The following is a 20,474-nucleotide window of genomic DNA, read 5'->3' on the forward strand; positions in this document are numbered from 1 at the left end:
GGCAAGGCTCGTCAATTTCGAAGCGCCGCTGCCGCCCGCATGCTAATGAAGCGCTGAATATGCATGTCAGCGCTTCATTAGTAAACTTCGAAATGGCCATTTGCATGGCCATTTCGAAGTTTGGGGCACGTGTAGACGTAGCCATTGAGTGCAGCCTCCTCCCCAAAGCAGGAGCAACCCCAACTAAATCATCCCAGCCAGGGCTTTGTCAAGCCAGGGCTTAAAAACCTCCAGGGATGGAGATTTCACCATCTCTTCAGGTAACGCATTGCAGCGCTTCACCGCCCTTCTGGGAAGAATAAAAGCAGCAGCAGCCCTGTGCTGGGCTATCACTGCCATGACTTGGATTTGAACCAAGGTTTCTGCAGCCACAGTGCAGAGTACTAACCACTGTACGATCATGGCCAGTTGGGGAAACTTTCTGGTGAGCTTTCCTTTCTAGGGCATCACCCCACAGTCTGGAGCCTGGACCACTGCTCCAGCTGCAGGCAGGACTCTTTGGGCTCGTGGGGCACAAGGCAAATCAACAGCCAGCTGCCCAGAGAAGGGCTTGAGCCCGGCACTGCCAGATAAAGAGCCTGATGCTCATCCAGCTCGTGCTGGTAAAAGGGGCTTTTCCTTTTGGCCCTCGATACAAGTGCCGTCAGGGCAGCATTAGAGGAATGTACAATGTTAAAGACGCCCACATTGGAAAAGGCTGGGGGAGTTGCTTCAGGTGGGAAGCAGATGGTTCTGTCTTTTGCTGCACTTTTACATAACAGCTGTTCTCTGTGCTAGAAAGTGCCTCATTCTCCTGGAAAGAGAGAACCCTCTGGCTTCTTTTACAATGTGTCTCCTTTGACACAGATAGGCTACGTCTACACGTGAAGCCTACATTGAAGTAGCCTATTTCGATGTGGCGACATCGAAATAGGCTATTTCGATGAATAACGTCTACGCGTCCTCCAGGGCTGGCAAAGTCGATGTTCAACCTCGACGTTGCGCAGCACCACATCGAAATAGGCGCAGCGAGGGAACGTCTACACGCCAAAGTAGCACACATCGAAATCAGGGTGCCAGGCACAGCTGCAGACAGGGTCACAGGGTGGACTCAACAGCAAGCCTCTCCCTTAAAGGGCCCCTCCCAGACACAGTTGCACTAAACAACACAAGATACACAGAGCCAACAACTGGTTGCAGACCCTGTGCATGCAGCATGGATCCCCATCTGCAGCAGCAGCAGCCAGAAGCCCTGGGCTAAGGGCTGCTGCACACAGTGACCATAGAGCCCCTCAGGGGCTGGAGAGAGAGCGTCTCTCAACCCCTCAGCTGATGGCCGCCATGGCGGACCCCACTATTTCAAAGTTGCAGGACGCGCAACGACTACACGGTCCCTACTTCAACGTTCAACGTCGAAGTAGGGCGCTATTCCCATCCCCTCATGGGGTTAGCGGCTTCGATGTCTCGCCGCCTAACGTCGACATTAACATCAAAATAGCACCCAACAGGTGTAGCCGTGACAGGCGCTATTTCGGAGTTAGTGCCGCTACTTTGAAGTAATGTGCACGTGTAAACACAACTACAGAGCCCTCAGCCTACTACCTATCCACCCTGCTCCTCCAGAATACAGTGACCCACAACTGAAAAGGGCAAAAATTATACAGCAGACAAAAAGTTTAATAAAATCACAGAACCATCCACACAGCACAACAAGTACATTTAGAAAAAAAAAGTATTACACAGCAAAAAACATTAAAAAACATATACATAAAACTAAAACTGTTAATACACATCAACCACAAACTGGATAAAAACTCTGACAAGTCTCTCTACACAGACATTTTAAGAAAAAAACACAAAAAAAAAGACAAGCAAAGAATGGATTATGAACCAAACTGGGTGAAGGACCTGGAGCGGGGGGAAAGCAAGTTCTTCTCACATCACAGTGATGACACAGACAATCCACAAAGCCTCCCCTTTGTGCAGCCCATTGACCAGAGGTGCTTCCAGCCGAATTTCACCACCAGAACCAGAGGCTCCAGGAGCAAAGGCAGCGTGTGGATGAGGGACTCTGGACACACCACGCAATGCATTTTGGGTATGCAAAGGAGCATCACTGACTCTGTCCCAGAGAGCAGAGGAGCTGCGGTCTCCCAGCTGTGGCGACTGCCCCGAGAACAGGGGTGATGACAGTTTTTATGCTGTGCCCCCTTTTTGGCCTTGCACTGAGCTGCTCCCCCCAACCTGTGGGAGAACCATAGGAAGGGATGCTGGCCTGTGTCTGGTTGTGTAGATCAGTCTATTGCTGTTGGGGCAGACAGGAGATAGTGACATTCATTCCCCCTTGGGCAAGTGTCTGTCCCTTTCCCAGCTGTGTACTGCACAGCTCAGGAGCTGGTAGAGACCAGAGCCCCTGAGCCAGCCTTGGGAACAGGCCCTTCCCTTAGAGGCAGCTGCCCTATCACTGGCTGCAGCTGAACCAGGGCTGCCCAGTCCTTGCCAGGGCATTACACAGGTGAGTGTAGCACTGTTGGGCTGACATAGGAGACAGGCTGGGCCCAGCAGCAGCCAGAGCAGTGACCACACCCCAGGGTCAGCATTTCCCCCAGGCACAGACTCCCCTGGCCTCTTCCACACACTGGTCACAGACAGCCCCTGGGCAGTGTCTCAGGGTGTGTGCTGCTGTAGTGTCCTGGTTCCAGGATGTGGCTAAAACACAGCCCCCGCTGTGAGCAAGATTTGAACCTACAGAGGGAAACCCTATTGGATTTTTAATCCAACGCCTTAACCACTCAGCCATCACAGCTGCAAGATCAACTCTGCCCCCTGGCCAGAGACCCTGGTGAAAGCTCAGTGGGCCGAGGTTGGTAAGGAACACTGCCAGACAGCTGGTGGGGTTTCCTGCGCCCCCCTTTCCTCAGCCCCGGCCCTGGCAGTGTCCCTGGAAGCTGTGTGCTTGGGCCGCTGCTCAGGAGAGATGCAGGTGCTGCCTAGCTAATTAGCAGAGCCCCACAGGCAGCAGCCCACCCCCAATTGGTGGCCAAATGACTGGTGGCTGTCCAGGGCATTGAGCCTCCACATAGCAATGGCTACCCCCTTGTGCAAGGGGAGTGTGGGCTGCACCTGTGTGTCATGGTGCTGGGGGGCCGGGGAGGGCCAATGACTTAGCTCCAGAAATAGCCACTTTGTCGTACTGAAGTTGTGGAGCCAGCGGGTGTCGTTCCAGTCCCCCAGAACCAGCCTGTCCCATCACTCGCTGCTGGAGGGCTCGTCCCACAGGGCCGGACACCCAGGGGAGGGAGAACAAGCGTCACCCCAGGGCAGTGGTCTGTACCAGGGCAGCCATTAGGCTAGACCCCTGGAGCTGCTGGAGGGTGGCAGCTCGGAGCAGTGCCTACAGGCTGACCATGGCCTGGATGGGTCAGGCATCAGGGGGCTTCTAGGGGGCCATTGTGTGCCACCATGTGGCTTCTCCATGTGGTCGAGTTCTCGGTGCTCTGGGTACAAGCCAGCCCTTGGCATGTGTAGAATGAGTGTGTTTTGGAGGAGTCCTTTAAAGGAGCACCAGGCTGCATCCCCCAGAAGGGCTTCTCTGCCTTGCTGGCGCAGCCATGGCATTTGCTGGCCCTTTTCTCCCAAAAGAGCAGCCTGTGACATGTGGCTGCTTCCTTGCAAACCAAGGGCCTGGTCTTTTCAAAGAGCAGCTCACAGTCTCCTTTTGCTTGGGGCGTGTGGACGCTTGCTTTCAAAAATTGATCTGTCAGAAGGTGGCTTTGGAAAGTTTGCCTTTTGAAATCACACTGTGGTGTAGACTCAACCAGCCACGGAGAAAAGGGTAGAAAAGCAGAACCAGGTCCCCACGTGAAGATTGCAGCATAGTGTAACAAAGGAAATGTGTGTGTACATCAAAACAGGATAAAATTCTTTTAACAACTAAGAAACAGAAACTTTTAAACACCATTTTCACTCCCTCTGCTCCTGAACATTTCACTTAAAGCAGCTAAAACAATTCCACATTGTAAAAACTTACTTTGAACTTCACACTAAGAGCCACTCAAACAAGACAAAACAAAAACAATCATTAAAAACAAACAGCAGCACTGCCTACTTATTACATGCTCACAAGAGAACTTTTCAATTCATTACCATCATGGTCAATAAGACCAGGAACAGACAGAGGCATTTCCTAAACAACTAAATACAAGAAAAATAATTTCTAAAAGGACAGTTTTAACCACATACTTCTCAGCTGCACACCCAGCAGAACAGGCACAAGCTTCGTGCCCATGGGGAACATTTTCAAACAGCTGCTTCCACCCTCCTCAAACTAAGGGACAAAAGTCTAAAACCAACCACCCCTTTTGCTGAAGCCCAATTCACCCGCTTTGGGACGCAGGGTATCAGAGGTGGTTGCATGTGTCTGTTTGCAGACACACCCCTCCTGATTAGCATACAGGGCCCTTTGGAGCCAATCAAACCCTCTCACTTTTACTTCCCCAATCTGCCACTTTTGTTACAGGCTCTCATGTGACAGGTATCAGGCACAGAGGACTCTGACAGGTTAGTTCCTTCTGGCCAGCTGTGCAGGTGATGTAAAAGGAAAGTAGAGAGGCACTGAAATCAACAGGCACCAATAGAAATGAAAACAAAAAAGCAGTCAAGTAGCACTTTAAAGACTAACAAAAGAATTTATGAGGTGAGCTTTGGTGGGACAGACCCACTTCTTCAGACCAGAGCCAGCCCAGAACAGACTCAATATTTTAGACACAGAGAACCAAAAACAGTAATCAAGGTTGACAAATCAGAAAAAAACTATCAATGTGAGCAAATAAGAGAGCAGAGGGGCAGGGCGGGGCGAGGGTCAAGAATTAGATTAGACCAAGTATGCAAAAGAGCTCCGATAATGTCCCAGAAAATTCGCATCCTGGTTGAAACCAAGTGTTACTGTGTCAAATTTGAATATGAAAGAGAATTCAGCAGTTTCTCTTTCCAAAGCAGACTGAAAATTTTTCTTCAGTAAGACGCAAACTCTTCAGTCATTAACGGAATGGCCCACTCCATTAACATGTAGACTAACTGTTTTGTGCATCAGGAGTGTTTTGATGTCTGTTTTGTGCCCATTAACTCTTTGTTGCGGAGAGTTTGAAGTCTGTCCAATATACAAAGCACCCGGGCATTGTTGGCACATGGTGGCATAAATTATGTTAGCTGAGGAACATGAGAATGTGCCTGTGATTCTGTGAATAATCTGGTTAGGTCCAGTGATGGTATCTCCAGAATAGATATGTGGATAAAGCTGGCAGTGGGCTTTGTTACAGGGAAAAGTCCCAGAACTGGTGTTCCTGCGGGATAGACTGTGGATATTGGTCAGAATCCTCGTAAGTTTGGGAAGTTGTCTGGAGAAGAGAACAGGCCTGTCACCAAGGGCCTTCTGGAGTGTGGCATCCCAATTAAGGAGAGGTTGTAGGTCTTTAATAATGCATTGCAGTGGTTTGAGTTGGGGGCTGTAGGTGATGACCAGTGGTGTTCTATTCTTGGCTTTTTTGGGCCTCTCTTGGACTTGCTGGTCTCTGGGTATTCGTCTGGTCCTGTCAATTTTTTTTTTTTTTTTTTATTTCTCCTGGTGGGTAATTCAAGTTTATGAATATTTTGTAGAGATCTTGTAGTTTTTGGTCTCTGTCGGTTGGATCAGAGCAAATGCAATTGTATCTCAGGGCTTGACTGTAAACAATGGCTCTCGTTATGTGTGCAGGATGGAAGCTAGAAGCGTGTAGGTAAGTATAGCGATCAGTGGGTTTCCGGTACAGTGTGGTACTGATGAGACCATCCTTGATTAGTACTGTAGTGTCCAGGAAATGTATCTCTTGCGTGGAGTAATCGACGCATAAGTTGAAGGTGGGGTGTAGATGGTAAAAGTCTCTGTGGAATTCTTCTAGAGTCTCTATACCATGAGTCCAAATCATAAAGATGTCATCAAGGTATCTTAAGTAGAGGAGGGCTAATAGGGGATGAGAGCTGAGGAATCGTTGTCACTTCCACAGCTAGGTCAGTGCAGGGCAGCTGACGTTAACCTAGAGGTGTAATATAGAAACTCTGCTGAGCACTCGCACGAGCCCACCGGTTACAGGGAACACCGACGGCGGCTGCAGCACAAAGATGGAACTTGCTCAAGTAGGTGATTTTTCTCCCCAAGTCTCTTTTTGTAAGGCAGCAAAAAGGGAACGGTGGCTGGGACCCCCCAGTCGTTTGTCTGCCAACTAGGCCTGATTTGGGACAGAACAATTTAGGTGACTTAACATGGAGTCTTGGCCAGGGGCCTGAGACAGGGGAGCGTAAGAGGGGGAGCAGCAGAAGGCGCTGCTGGAGAGGTGCCAGTGAGTGCACTGTGGTTTGGTGGCAGTGAAGTGAGTTCGCTGGGTGTTTGCCGTTTTATGCTGATTGCAGCTGATTTCTGTGATGGTGTCAGGTGGGATTGTGTGTCTGGGAGGGTTTGATCCCTTGTTCCCTTGGTTGCCTTTGATCAGCCTGAGGCTCAGCCTGCCCCTGTGTGGCTAAGGAGGGGGAAGGCCTGAGCTGGGTGAGCAGCTTTAAAAGCCACAGGCAGAGCAATAGGGGAGGGATGGAAACAGGGAAGTGTAAAAGGGAGTTTGATGGGATCAGGTTAATGCCTTTGGCTCTTTCTGAGCCCCTTGATGCTATTGAAATCTCCACAGCAGTTCCCATCCCCTGTGTGAGCAGAGAGGGACTCAGCCTGTTTTCTTTTCTCCCTTCCCTTCCACACCCCCAGGGCGTTGCAGGCACCACAGACAGGTGTGTGTCTCCCTCCCCTTCCCGTGGCATCATTCTGGCCACAGGCTGAGACAAGCCAACTAACCCAAGGCTCAGCTACCTGGTGGGGCTAGTGACACAGCTCCTGTGCTGCATTACAGAGCTGGTATTCATGCAGTTCTCAGAGCAGAGAAGAGAAGCCTGGTGCAGATGGTGGGTGTTGGCCCCTTGACTGTGTGGTCACACTGCCAGAGTGGGAGGTTCACATCTGAATTCTGCCTCAGTCTTGCCCCTGCTGTAACAGAAATCCAAAGCAACCGCTGGTGCGCTGTTCGGTGAGGCATTGAATCAAGGCCAGTTCAGCATGTGGAAAAAGCCACTCGCCTCAGGAAGGGGATTTGAACCCACCTTTCCTTCTGGAGGCCAGAACATCCAGGAAAAGGAATGACAGTATCTTACATCTGGCACCTTAGACCACGCAGCCATCCCGACACTACTGGAAAGAATGCTCCTGAGCCACTAATTTTCTTTAATATTTTATGAGTCAGGCAGACAGTTTCCGTACACAACGGTAGCACAACTCTTTCAACACCAAACAGCCGTTCTCCAGCACAGCAGGTTTCTATACACAGTCACCCTGACCTAACGCTGGGATGTGCTTTGACATTAGCTGAAAAGAAATGGATGAAGGAGAAACTGCCAGTTTGCCACCCTGAGGGTTGGAATTCTTCTATCATCATCTTTGCTAAATAGGTGGTAACCAAGCACCCAAGTGATGGGAGATCTTATTGGCTCCATTTCTCCCCCATCCTTAGATATTAAAGTTTCATGAAAGGAAAAAAAAACCAATGAGGAAGAAGGCAGAGCTCTTAAGGATTCTTCCAGAAATGAGTTGGCCCCACAAAAGAGGAAGCAGGACTGTTTCTACCTGGCTTAGAACAAGCGACTAGTTACAAGTTAGACCCATGTGCTAACCACGACACTGCAGAAAATACACACTGACATTTTGGTGCTTTTCTGAAGTGTTCTCGGGAGCCAGTGCATCAGCAAGTTTCCCTTCGAAGAACGGGCAAGCAAAGGGCACGAAGAACTTCTGAAAACTTCATCAATAGCAGTGGTGCAACAGCTTCTCCAATTTGCCTTTTTCACGAGGAGAAACAGAGACAAACCTTCCAACCAACGATGTTCATATCTGCTCAATGTTTCCTGCCACCGCCCAGGGACCCCTTCAACAAACCAGGATAGCAAAATGCAAGACCCTCAATAGATTCTCGTCTTCCCATTGGTTGCACGCACAGCATTTAGGAGAGGCAGACGTGGTGATCCCAGGCTCCAGCCCCAGTGTGCAGGAGGCCCAGCAGCACAGTCACAGCCCTGCCAGGCCCAGGAGAGGGAGCAGATGCAAACAAGCCCTAAAGGCAGAGTGCAGCGTGTAAGCTGGGGGAGAGAAGAGTCAGTTAGACACAAGCAGCCGGTCCTCTGGTGTAAAGCACAGAGCTCGGGACTCTGCCTCTTGCAATCTGAGTTAAACTCCTCAGTAGGACTGCCTCAGTGTCCCTTCCTCACAGCAGTGCAGGCTTGTTCCACCTTTACTGCTCTACCCAGCTCTGAGCCCCTGCACAGGTAATGGCGCACAAGCTGCCTGCTTCAGTGACTGCTCCGCTCCTGTCCCCAGCATGTGCAAAAGCTTTCTCCCAATAGCACGTATGTTCCATACTGTTCAGGGGGTCACCGTCATGCCTGCCCTGCAGACAGCCACAGACACCCCAGCCAGGCTGCCACCTCCCCTCCGGCAGCCCCAGGTTTATTTAACACAAACCATCACCTTCCCCTTCTCAATGACACTTTTCCCATCACACTTTTGAACTCTCCATCTCTTGTCCTTGTGTAAGTGAGTCGGATGAGCACCGAGCTCCACATTTCTCACCGTCCCCTGGATAATCATAGCTCATGTACATGCCCAGTGCACAGCTGGAGCGAATGCAGAAAGCCCTGAAGCTGCAGAGCACTGAAGGGGGACAGTCAGCTGGGGAAAAGTTTTCTTCTCTCCTCCTTGGGCAGGTGAGGATAGAAATGAAGAGAAGAAAATCCTCTGCCACACGCCAAAGAGGATGAAATTATCCATTTGTACTGTCTTTGCTTCGACCAAATCGGAGAACAAGAACAGCCGTGTGCTACCAAAGGCCAAGACACCAGTGCAAGCTGGGAGAGACCTGCTGTATTGGCTGAGAAAATCAATATCAAGGCAAGAAAGAAACCGCTTTGCATGGGATGTGAACCCCTGACACTGGGGATAAAATCCTTTGCATTGTTTCCCAGAGGGAGCAGTCACTGCACCAAAGCACCTCCTATCCCAGCACCCAGCAGATGGAGTCAAGTGTGCATAAGTGAAATGTGTGTGTGAAATTGTTCACAAGTGCCTGACTGCAGGCTCTGTCTTGCTCTCAATTGGGTGTTCTGGTCTCGGTGGGGAGACACAGCTTCAAACCCCTCTCCTGACACACCCACCTTTCACCACAAGAAATAGTCTCATTTCAGCCTCTCCTGTCACATGAGATAAGTCCGTGTTCAGGATCTCTCAGAGGCTCTTTCCCACCCTCCCCTCATGGGCAGAAGAAAACGCGGCATTTCCACACACACCAGCCTGGCAGGAGGGCAGAGCTGGGTGACTCCAGCTGCCCGTCTCCTCTCACTGCCCTGTAGAACTCAAGGGATCTCTCTGAACACCCCCCAGAACTACAGCACCAATGTCCTGCCATGGATGCACCGGCAGTGAGCGTCTCTAACTCCTACCTGGGTTTTCCCACCCAGCCAGCTGCACAGGGGGCCCAGAGTTGTCAGAGATGAGCTGTAACATACCCAGGGGCTCCCCTACTCCCCCTGCCTATGCACAGAGCTTCAAGGGAGGAGAAAGGCTGGTGGGCAGGCAAAGCCAAGGGCCCCGTTCCATGGAGTGGAGCCCCTGTGAGCTCCTGTGATGTGAGATCGACCCTCCTCCCTTGGCCTCAGGGACAGAGCTGCAGCCAGCTGGGTGTGTGCTCCTGGAAGAGGCTCCAGGGAGCAGCAGCAGCGGATGTGGGGAGGGCAGAGCTGGGGTGAGTGAAAGCAAAAGAGGGGGGTTCCTCTTGGGGTGTGTCTGTTATCAGACCTGTTCCATCCATAGGACAAATGTGGGTGGCTGCACTAGGCCCTGTGTTTTGGGGGCCCAGCAGCAGCTGCCCCCACCCAGCCTTTGCCTGGGAGTTACGGGGGGTTACCTGGGGTTTAGAGCCAAGAACAGTGGTAGAAGAATTTTACCATAAGGCTTCTGGAAAGGAGCCCCACAAGAGGGCTATAGCAGGGCTCTGTACGGACAAGGTAACTTGACTTTCCTTGTCTCCTCCCCCATTTGCACTTCCTCTGGGGCAGAAGGTACAAGCAGACCTCTGTGTTGTGCAGAGACTTGCAGCTCCTGGTGACCAGCTGTGTCTGTCCTGGGCCTTTTTGGCCACATTTAGTGGTTTGGCTTTTCTGCAGTAGGTGCTCTGGTCATTGGCTGCAGCTGAGAAGGCTGGGGTGGAACTTGAAGGCCTTGGGAATTTGACTGGCCTTGGGTCCCAGTAACCAACACAGTTTAGAAATCCAACACATTTTCCATGGGGTCACTGCAGCCCCTGAGGGTTCTCTGTTGTTGTGTCATCTGGCACTCAGAGGCGAGAGACACCCATAGTTGGGGGCAGGTTTCCATCCCTGGCTGCTCAGGCTAACAGCCACCAAGACAGCTCTCCTCCAGGAACTTTTCATTCTTTTATGTGCCTGGCGAGAATTGTGCCCCTCACGACGCTCTGAACACACCTCTGAGACCGGAGAATTCAAGGAAAGAATTCAAAAATCATGAGCTACATTTCTCCAGGGCAGAAAATTTTCAAGAGAAGGGAACGCAGACAGACAGACAGACAGACAGACAGACAGACTCACTAGGTCAGTATTGGGAGGCTGCAACTGCCTCTCTTTCCTCCACTGAGGGCCTCCCTCTCCTTTAAATCAGGCACCACAAAACTGACCTGTGCGTTGTCGACCAGATTTTGCAGTACAGACACAGCGACCGGCACTTGAACGGGGCTGAACGGGATTTCCAGGGTGCCACGAGAGCCTCTGCTCAAGTGTGGGTGTGAGCATTTGCCTGGGGGTACAAGAGTCCTGCTTCTGTGACTTTCCTGATTGCTAGAGGGGGCCTGTGAGGCCAGAAGACCCCGAGAGGAAACAGGAGGCAGAGAAAGCCAGAGGAGCTGCTGTGAGAGAGCGCTCCTGCTGCTCCTCCCTGTGTGAGGTGCATGGCTCAGCGTGGGCTAGGGGAGAGGGCTGGCTCTGTGCTTTGGGAGGCTGAGTGCAAGGAAGACACAGGGTCACTTTCCCAGCCCACTACGAAGCCTCTACCTCAAGTTGAGGTTGTGATTCTTAAGCCCTCCTCTGCCGCATGGGCTGGAGAACCTGCCTCTGATGGGGTGTGTTTCGGCAGCAAGCACTTGGGCCATCAGGTGACCGCAATGGGGAGAAGATGAGAACACTGCCATCAGCATCATCTCCTACCATGGGGCAGGGCTGGCCAGGCTCTCTCCAAGGTCCAAGTCCTTCTCAGTCCCAAGGTGAAAGAAGTAGCCAAGCGAGGTGAGGGAACGAGGTGGCCAAAGCCCCTTCCAAACAGGGTGGCCACCCCCACCACCTGTGAATGCTGGAGTCATCTCCCATCAGGGCTCTAGGTTGCTCCCTGCCAGTCACTCAGCCTGTTTCCTTTTCCTCTTTGGGCCTCTGCCCATAGCAGCCAGTGAGGAGAGGACAGGCTACCTGGCCAAGGCTGTTGGTTGAATGTTTTTGTTTCCCTATTACAAAAGTGTTCCCTGGTCTCATTGAAAGGCTGTCTGCTTGCTGGCACTCACAGGGGCAGGGACTGCAAGGCCCCAGGCCAGCCATAAAAGCAGGAACACAGGCCAGGATACAAATGAGACGCCGTGTTTATTGCTGATTTCAGCTTGGAAACTTTGGGGATAACCAGGGTGCCATAGACTCTGCTGGGTTCCTCTGCCCCTCTCCTGAAATGCCGTCCACCTGTGTGCGCCACCCTGGAGAAAGTGGTGGTGAGAGGGACGAATTGCTGCCTTTCTATTGCTCCGCTGCTGGAGCAGTGGACTTTAGGGAGTGCTCTGCAAGCTCTTTGCAGTTGACTGGTTCATATGTGGCACAAGGGGGTCTTCTTTTTCCTCCCCTTTCTGAGGAAGAGCAAGAGAAGAAAGGAACAGCCGGCTGGTGCCACAGAATCATAGAACAATAGAGCTGGAAGAGACATAAAAAAGCCATTGAGTCCAGCCCACTGCTCTAAGCAGGACCAAATCCATCAGATCAGCCCAGCCAGGGCTTTGTCGAGGTGAGACTTAAACACCTCCAGGGATGGAGACTCCACGACTTCCCTGGAGAGACCGTTCCAATGCTTCACCACCCTCCGAGTGGAAAAGTTTTTCCTCATGTTCAACCTGGACCTTCCCAACTACAACTTGAGTCCATTGTTCCGTGTTCTGCCATCCGTGACCACTGTGAACAGCCTCTCTCCAGCCTCTGTGCAGCCTCCCTTCAGTAAGTTGAAGGCTCTTATCAAGTCCTGCTTCAGTCTTCTCTTCTGCAGACTAAACAGTCCCAATTCCCTCAACCTTTCTTCATACGTCATATGCTCCAGCCTCCTAACTATTTTGGTTGCCCTCCACTGGACCCTCTCCAGTGTATCCACATCCTTCCTATAAATGGGGCCCAGAACTGGACACAGTACTCCAGATGCGGCCTCACCAAAGCCGAATAAAGAGGAATAATCACTTCTCTGGATCTACTGGAAACGCTCCTCTTGATGCAACCTAATATGCCATTAGCTTTCTTGGCTACAACGGCACAGTGTTGAATTTTGTCCAGCTTCTCGTCCAGTACAACTCCCAGGTCCTTTTCTGCGAAACCACAACAGAGCCAGTCAGACCCCAGCCTGTAACAATGCTTGGGATTCTTCCGGCCCAAGTGCAGGACTCTGCACTTGTCCTTATTGAACCTCATCAGATTTCTTGCAGCCCAGTCTTCCAATTTGTCTAAGTCACTCTGGACTCTGACCCTACCCTCCAGCGTACCTACCTCTCCCCCTAACTCAGTAGCATCCGCAAACTTGCTGACGGTGCAATCCAACCCGACATCGAGCTGTTGATCACTACCCATTGGGCCCGACCTTGTAGCCATCTTTCTATCCATCTTACCACTTATCCAATCCACATTCCTTTAACTTGCTGACAAGAATATTGTGGGAGACCGAATCAAAAACTTTGCTAAATCACATCCATTGATTGTCCCCTATGCACAGAGCCATTTATCTCATCGTAGAAGCTAATCAGATTGTTCAGGCATGACTTACCCTTCATGAATCCATGCTGACTATTCCTGATAACTTTCCCCTCCTGAAAATGCCTCAAAGTGACTTCCTTGAGAAGCCCCTCCATGATTTTTCCAGGGACTGATGTAAGACTGACCGTCCTATAGTTCCCTGGATCACCCTTCTTTCTTTTTTAAAGATGGGCGCTACATTTGGCTTTTTCCAATCATCCGGGATCTCTCTTGATCTCCACGACTTTTCAAAGATAATGGCCAAGGGCTCGTCAATGAGATATGACAACTCCTTCAGAGCCCTCGGATGAATTCGTTCCAGGCCCATGGATTTATGTATGTTTAGCTTTTTTAAATAGCTCCTTACCTCCTCTTTCTCCACCGAAGGAGCTTCAGGGCTCAGATCTGAGCCAGGGTGTTGGTAGATCGGAGTCCTCCAAAGTCATAGAGACTGAGGCTCAAGAGGCTGGTTTCAGGGACACAGTTGGAGCCGGGATCCCCACCCACCCAGAACCAGGGCCGTATTCTCTCCCCAGGGATGGAGCCTAGCACGAAATTGAAGATCTTGGCCTCAGCATCAACAAATGTCACCTGCCCCTGCTCACAGTCGACTCACCTGGATCATATGGGGGGGCAGCTCAGGAGCGGGGGGTGTCAGGGGAGGTGAGAGCCTGGAACCGATCCCCCGTCGCTGCACAGCCCAGATCACGCCCCCACCACCGCAGGGCTATGGCTGATCTGTCCCTTCTTACCCACAGACTCTCTGTCCACACCCCCCGCCCAGAGCTGTCCATCCCCCACCTCCACCTCCCAGCAGGGTCTCCCCGAGGAGAACCCCTCACAGCCCAGCACACAGGCCACGTGTCGCATCTCTCGGGGCTGTCGGGCAGTCGCTGCCGTGCGTCTGCCCATCTCACACTTTTCCCACCCTCCGGCCGGACGAGTTGGGGATGAGCCGTGTGCGGATCCAGAGTCACAGTCGCTGCAGGGGAGAGAACCAGAGCGTGAGGGGCAGAGCTCAGCCCTGCGGGAGGGTTTGACGGGTCAGTGGCAGAATCGGGCCCAGCTGGAGAGGGACTCAGGGAATCTCCTTCCCCCAGGCTGTGCCCGACAGCTCTGGGATCTCAGCCCAGGGCTGGGGAGAGTCACTCACAGGCAGGGACGGGTCAGGGACAGGGTGAAAGGATCGGCTGGGCCAGACTCGGGGCTCAGGATCGTGCCCCCCTGCCCCCACCTCTCCCAAAGGGAGGGGCGAGGGACTCTGGGAGCCCCGGCAGATGGTCCAACTCAGCGACCATTGGCAGAGCTCCCCTCCCCCCACACACCTTCAATCTCCCTGTGTCCCAGCTGTCCCCGGGCTGCACTTTGCTCTGGGGCCTCCCTCCTGCACCTGGCTGCTTGGAAATGTCCCAGCTCAGGCAGCACCAGGCCACACACGAGCAGGAGTGAACCCGTCCCCCCAAATAGCCCTGCTCAGCAGCAGGGGCAGCAGAAGAGTCCCTCAGCCCAGGGCAGGCAGGCAGGGAGAGAGGGAGGGGTTAACACAAGGGAGGGGTTAATGGGGGAATCAGACAGAAGCTCTGAGTGTGGGGGGAGAAGGGAGATTAGGGTTTGTGGGTCTCCAGACAGACGGGACACGTCACTTCCTCCCGGAGACTTTTCAGAGGGCTCACTGCAGCCCTGGCTCCCTCTGGGCTGGGGAACAGGGCTAGTTTCAGCTTCCTCAGTTCAGACTAGGCCCGGCCTGCAGCAAATACTGGGCATTCCCCTTCCCGGAACTGACTCGGCTCTTGGCTGAAGTGGGCAGAGCCAGCTGGTGTCATTGCAGCCCTGGGGGCTTTGGGGAAAAGCCGACCACACTTGGGCACCCAGCCTGCAATCTGCCACTTGTGCTGCTGTGGCAGGTCACTGGGGCTGCATGTGGACACCAGAATCCCCCACTCCTGATAAGCTGCCAGAACTGGGTGTGTCTAACGGGTGATATTCAGCCCTAGGCAGAATTCAGTGAATTTAATACATAGTTAAGACAGAATTAATATTTATAGTATTTTACATTTATCTCCTGACATGCTCCCAGCTGCAAAGGTTTTATCCATTTCAATGGGCAGAGCCGTGGGAAGCTCTGCATGGTAGGAGGTGAAACAATACGGTGCTCAGACAGTAATTACTGAACGGCAGCAGACACCCATTCCAAACTCCAAACTTTGTAACCGTTAAAACCAAAACTGTCAAGAGCACATCTGGAACCCTCAGAACTCCACAGCCTGAAATCCAACTCAGCCAAGGGCTCCCGTTGCCTCATTCCTCTGGGCCCTGTCTGTGCCCTTCAGTAATTCCAAATCGGAAAAGAAATATCAGTTTCTGGAGTGAAATGGATATTTACTGGCATCTACTGATCATGGAATCATAGAGTGCTAGGACAGGAAGGGACCTTGAGAGGTCATTGAGTCCAGCCCCCTGCCCTCATGGCAGGACCAAGTACTGTCTAGAGTCTAGACCATCCCTGACAGACACTCATCTAACCTGTTCTTAAATATCTCCAGTGATGGGGATTACGCAACCTCCCAAGGCAATTTTTTCCAGTGTTTGACCACCCTGACACTTAGGAACTTTTTCCTAATGTCCAACCAAAACCTCCCTCGCTGCAGTTTAAGCCCACTGCCTCTTGTTCTATCCTCACAGGTTAACAAGTACAAGTTTTCTCCCTCCTGCTTATAACATCCTTTTCGATATCTGAAAACCGCTATCATGTCCCCCCTTAGTCTTCTTTTTTCCAAACTAAGCAAGCCCAATTCTTTCAGCCTTTCTTCACAGCTCATGTTCTCTAGACCTTTGCTCATTCTTGTTGCTCTTTTCTGGTCCTTCTCCAATTTCTCCACATATTTCTTGAACTGCGGTGCCCAGAACTGGACACAATACTCCAGCTGAGGCCTAACCAGCGCAGAGCAGAGCAGAAGAATGACTTCTCGTGTCTTGTTCACAACACACCTGTTAACGCATCCCAGAATCATGTCTGGTTTTTTTTGCAACAGCATCACACTGTTGACACATATTTATCTTGTGGTCCACTAGAACCCGAGATCCCTTTCTGCTGTAGTCGTTCCCAGACAGTCTCCCCCATTCTGTGTGTGTGAAACTGATTGTTCTTTCCCAAGTGGAGCACTTTGCATTTGTCCTTATTAAACTTCATCCTGTTTACCTCAGACCATTTCTCCAGTTTATCCAGATCATTTTGAATTATGACCCTATCCTCCAAAGCAGCTGCAACCCCTCCCAGCTCCGTATCATCTGCAAACATAATAAGCGTACTTTCTATGCCAATATCTAAATCATTGATGAAGATATTGAACAGAACCGGTCTTAGAACAGACCCCTGCGGAACCCCACTTGTTATATTTTTCCAGCAGGATTGAGAACCATTAAGAACTACTCTCTGACTATGGTTATCCAGCCAGTTATGCACCCACCTTATCGAAACTTCATCGAAGTCGTATTTGCCTAGTTTTTTTATAAGAATATCATGTGAGACCGTATCAATGCTTTACTAAAGTCTAGGTACACTAAATCTACCACTTCTCACCTACCCACAAAGCTCATTATCCTATCAAAGAAAGCTATCAGATTGGTTTGACATGATTTGTTGTTTACAAATCCATGCTGACTGTTTCCTATCACATTACCACCTTCCAAGTGCTTGCAGATGATTTATTTAATTACCCGCTCTATTATCTTTCCTGGTACAGAAGTTAAGCTGACTGGCCTGTAGTTTCCTGGGTTATTCTTATTCTCTTTTTTCAGATGGGCACTATATTTGCCCTTTCCCAGTCTTCTGGAATCTCTCCTGTCTCCCACGATTTTCCAAAGATGATAGCTAAAGGCTCAGATACCTCCTCTATCAGCTCCTTGAGTATTCTAGGATGCATTTCATCAGGCCCTGGTGACTTGCAGACATCTCATTTTTGAAGTGATTTTTAACTTGTTCTTTTTATATTTCAACTTCTAACCCTACCCCTTTCCCTCTAGCATTCACTGTGTTAGGCAATCCTTCCTCAGACTTGTCAGTGAAGACCGAAACAAAGAAGTCATACACCCTTAGACTCTGGAAGAATAAAGGACCATAAAAAATAATCTGTCTGTCTGTCTGTTGAAAATTTTAGGCCCTGCATGGATCAATCTAATTTTTGAATTGTTTTCCGAAATTCTGGGGTCTCAGAGGTATGTCACTGTGCTGTGAAGGGCACAACCCCAGCTGGGTGCATAAAAGAATGAGATAAGTCCCTTGAGGAGAGGTGCCTTGATGGGTCTTAGCCAGGACTGTCAGGGAGGGGACCCCATATGCTGGGTGCCCCTGGAGTCTGACTGCCAGAGCACAGGATGTGCTGTACAGCACACAGGGCTCTGTAGTGCTATGGAAAACAAGTTGGACTGCTAAGCTGCCATGGTTGTGTGGAGTTAAGGCCAGTCATTCAAAGGCTGTGGGTTGAAATGCCACCAGAGTCACTGTAATGCGCATGGCCTGTTGGGAGTGCTGGGGAAGATGGAAGGGCAGGTCCTTCACACAGCAGGGATCTACTCCCCAGAGACCTCAGCTCTGTCCACTCCCTCACTGGTGCTGCCACAGTTGTCACCTGTTTAGGCTGTCATTTCCGCCAGTCACTCTGCTGCCATGAAACGCCCCCCATGGGGCAGCTGCCTCATTCACCAGCATGTCACAACTCAGGGGGCAGCTCCTGCTATGGGGAGTCTCCTCCATGGGACAGCTGCACCTTTACCCAACATGACAGGTCCACTTCCAGGGACCCCTGCCATGGGGTGGTTGCTGCATTCCCTGGCCCCCCTCCTGGGAGGTTTCAGGGCCCCTATTCTCAGCACGCACCCCCCACAAAGAGGCTGTGGATCCCCCATTCTCTGCTCCCCTTCATCTTGCTGTGGCACATCCATCTCTGGGGCATCTTCATGTGGCAGCAGCCCCCCATCACGGAAAAGCCCTGACACAGGAGAGCAGCTCCCCTATCCCCAGAGACTGGTGTCTGGTGTTTGCCATAGGGCCCTGTGGTCACTCTCTGGAGTTCCCTTTCTACATTGTCCCAGTTTCCCTCTCCTCCGTCTCTGGGGAGTCCAAACTGCCCACCCGTAGATGGAACCACTTCTCCAGCGTGACACCAGCTTCCGCACACTGAGCCCTTTTATCCCTCCCAAGGCCAGTTCCCTAAGTGCCAGGTTGCAACCCTCACACACCAGGGAGTAAACACCAGCTCCGATGAAAGGCTTCAAGTCCCAGCACGGCTACCTTGGGGTTCGCCAGAGACGTCTTCCACCCACTTCCCAAAGATCTCAGTTCAGCTCCAGTCTTGTCACTGACGTGTCTTTATTTGTCACCTCTCACACGGCCAGTGTTCCCCAATCGGTGTTCCCCAAAGTGACAGTCAGGGTTCCCCGGTCGGGGTCAGCAACCTGTGGCTCCAGAGCTGCACGGGGCTTAAGGAGTCATTTGCAGGTCTGGATGCTGCCACTGCTGACTCCTCTGCCACTTCTGGAAGGGGAGTCAGATGGGTTCTGCATCGTCCTACATCGGGCCCTCCGGACTAGAGTTGGAGGAGCAGAGGTACATTCAAGCCTCAGATTGGGTGAGGTATTTGGGGGGGGTTTGGACCTGAGAGAGTTAAGCCTGGGGATAAGGAGGTAGATATTGGCTGAGAGGGATGAAGCCTGGGGATGAGGGTGGCAGATTTGGGGCTGAGAGGGATGAAGCCTGGGGATGAGGGTGGCAGATTTGGTCTGAGAGGGGTTAAGCCTGGGGATGGGGGGGCAGATTTGGGGTGAGAGGGGCTAAGCCTGCAGATGTGGGGGCAGATTTGGTCTGAGAGGGGTTAAGCCTGGGGATGAGGGTGGCAGATTTGGTCTGACAGGGACTAAGCCTGGGGATGGGGCGCAGATTTGCGGCTTAGAGGGGTTAAGGGGTTATTAGGGATTCTGTGAAATTCTTTCAAGTTTAAAAGGTTTCTGTGGCAAGTAAAATTGGGAAACACTGACCCAGGCAATCACACACAGCAGGTGTCCTCCGCCTCCCCCGCCAGCCCCCATGTGCTCAACAAGGGAGCGCAGCTCATCCCTTCCAGGGTGGGGGTCCCAGCTGATTGTAGGGAGAAAAAGTGGGTCCTGATGTCGAAAGTTTGCTCCTGCCTGATGTAAACCATCAGAACAGCCCTTAGGGGTCACAGAAAAGGATCAGAAAGGCAAGTGGCCTGATAGTGGCCAAAGCCAAGTGCAGCAAAACCCAACACCCAGGCAGCACTGGGAGTGGAACGTAGGGTCTCCTCTTTACAAGCCACCTGCTTTAACCAGCTAATTCACAGATCCCGTCATCATCAACAACAGCCATGAGCTCAGCGCCCGTTGCTGCCCGACGCCTCCCTCACGATTTCCTTCCATCTTTCCCTGTTCAGTGTGGAGTGGCTCAGTTTGTGTAACGACCTCTGCACTCATCTACTGCGTCATCTCCCCACTCTCTGTAGGCTCTGCCTCTCCTACAGAAACAGTCCGATACTGCAAATACCAGGGGCGTGATTGCTGGTTCATCGTTCATTCTGCAGATCCACCCAAACAGCTGTAACTTCCGTTGTGTAACCTCCTGGAGCAGGGTCTCTTGGGGGTATCTTCCTGTATAATTCCTGGATAGGTCCCCATGTGTTTCTCCCACACGGTCTTGTTTGTGAACCGTCCAGTGTGTGAAGTTGGTTTCTTGCTTCAGGACTGTGAAGAGACCTTGGAAAGGTGAATTTGGAAGCAGCACTTAGCTGAGCACTGGCTGTGTGTTCAAACCTGTTTCTTGAGAAGACCTCTGCAGGCTGGCTTGTTGGTCTAGGGGTATGATTCTCCCTTTGGGTGGGAGAGGGCCTGGGTTCAAGTCCCAAACAAGCCCTTCTTCTGACTTTTTCTGACAACTTACCCAGCCAGTTGGTGCTCCAAATCTTCCCACCCCTGTTTCTTCTTCCTTTGCTCAGTGCAATGGATCAGCTGCTTGCCACTGGATGGCTCAGCTCTGTCAAGATGAGGCTCTGCCAGTGACTACACCCTTCATGCCAGAGGTCACCTTCACAGCCCTGAGCAGAGGCACAAACAGGGCACATCTCCCCTACTCCCTCCCTTTGGAAGGGGCGGGACAATGAGGGATTTTGGCAGATGCTAATGAGGTGCTGACATGAATATGCAGAGCCTCATTAGCATAATGGTGGACATGCAGTTTGTGAAAGTGCCGCTTTGGACGTGCAGGCTGCACACGCAGATTGGGGCCCCCCGGCTCCCAAAGCCCCTCTTCACAAACAGCTGCTGCCAGCGCT

At 51.7% G+C, this 20,474-nt stretch overlaps 3 non-coding genes across 3 annotated transcripts; 1 reads left to right on the top strand and 2 right to left on the bottom strand.

The window, feature by feature from the left end:
* Window positions 1-333: 333 nt before the first annotated feature.
* On the bottom strand, window positions 334-405 carry TRNAH-GUG (transfer RNA histidin (anticodon GUG)). The gene has a single exon. It is a non-coding gene; the product is annotated as a tRNA-His (tRNA).
* Window positions 406-2,703: 2,298 nt separating this feature from the next.
* On the bottom strand, window positions 2,704-2,785 carry TRNAF-AAA (transfer RNA phenylalanine (anticodon AAA)). The gene has a single exon. It is a non-coding gene; the product is annotated as a tRNA-Phe (tRNA).
* Window positions 2,786-19,984: 17,199 nt separating this feature from the next.
* TRNAP-UGG (transfer RNA proline (anticodon UGG)) lies at window positions 19,985-20,056 on the top strand. The gene has a single exon. It is a non-coding gene; the product is annotated as a tRNA-Pro (tRNA).
* The last annotated feature ends 418 nt before the right edge of the window (window positions 20,057-20,474 follow it).

The sequence above is a fragment of the Carettochelys insculpta genome, chromosome 7 (genome assembly GCF_033958435.1).
Source record: "Carettochelys insculpta isolate YL-2023 chromosome 7, ASM3395843v1, whole genome shotgun sequence".
Taxonomy (NCBI): domain Eukaryota; kingdom Metazoa; phylum Chordata; order Testudines; family Carettochelyidae; genus Carettochelys; species Carettochelys insculpta.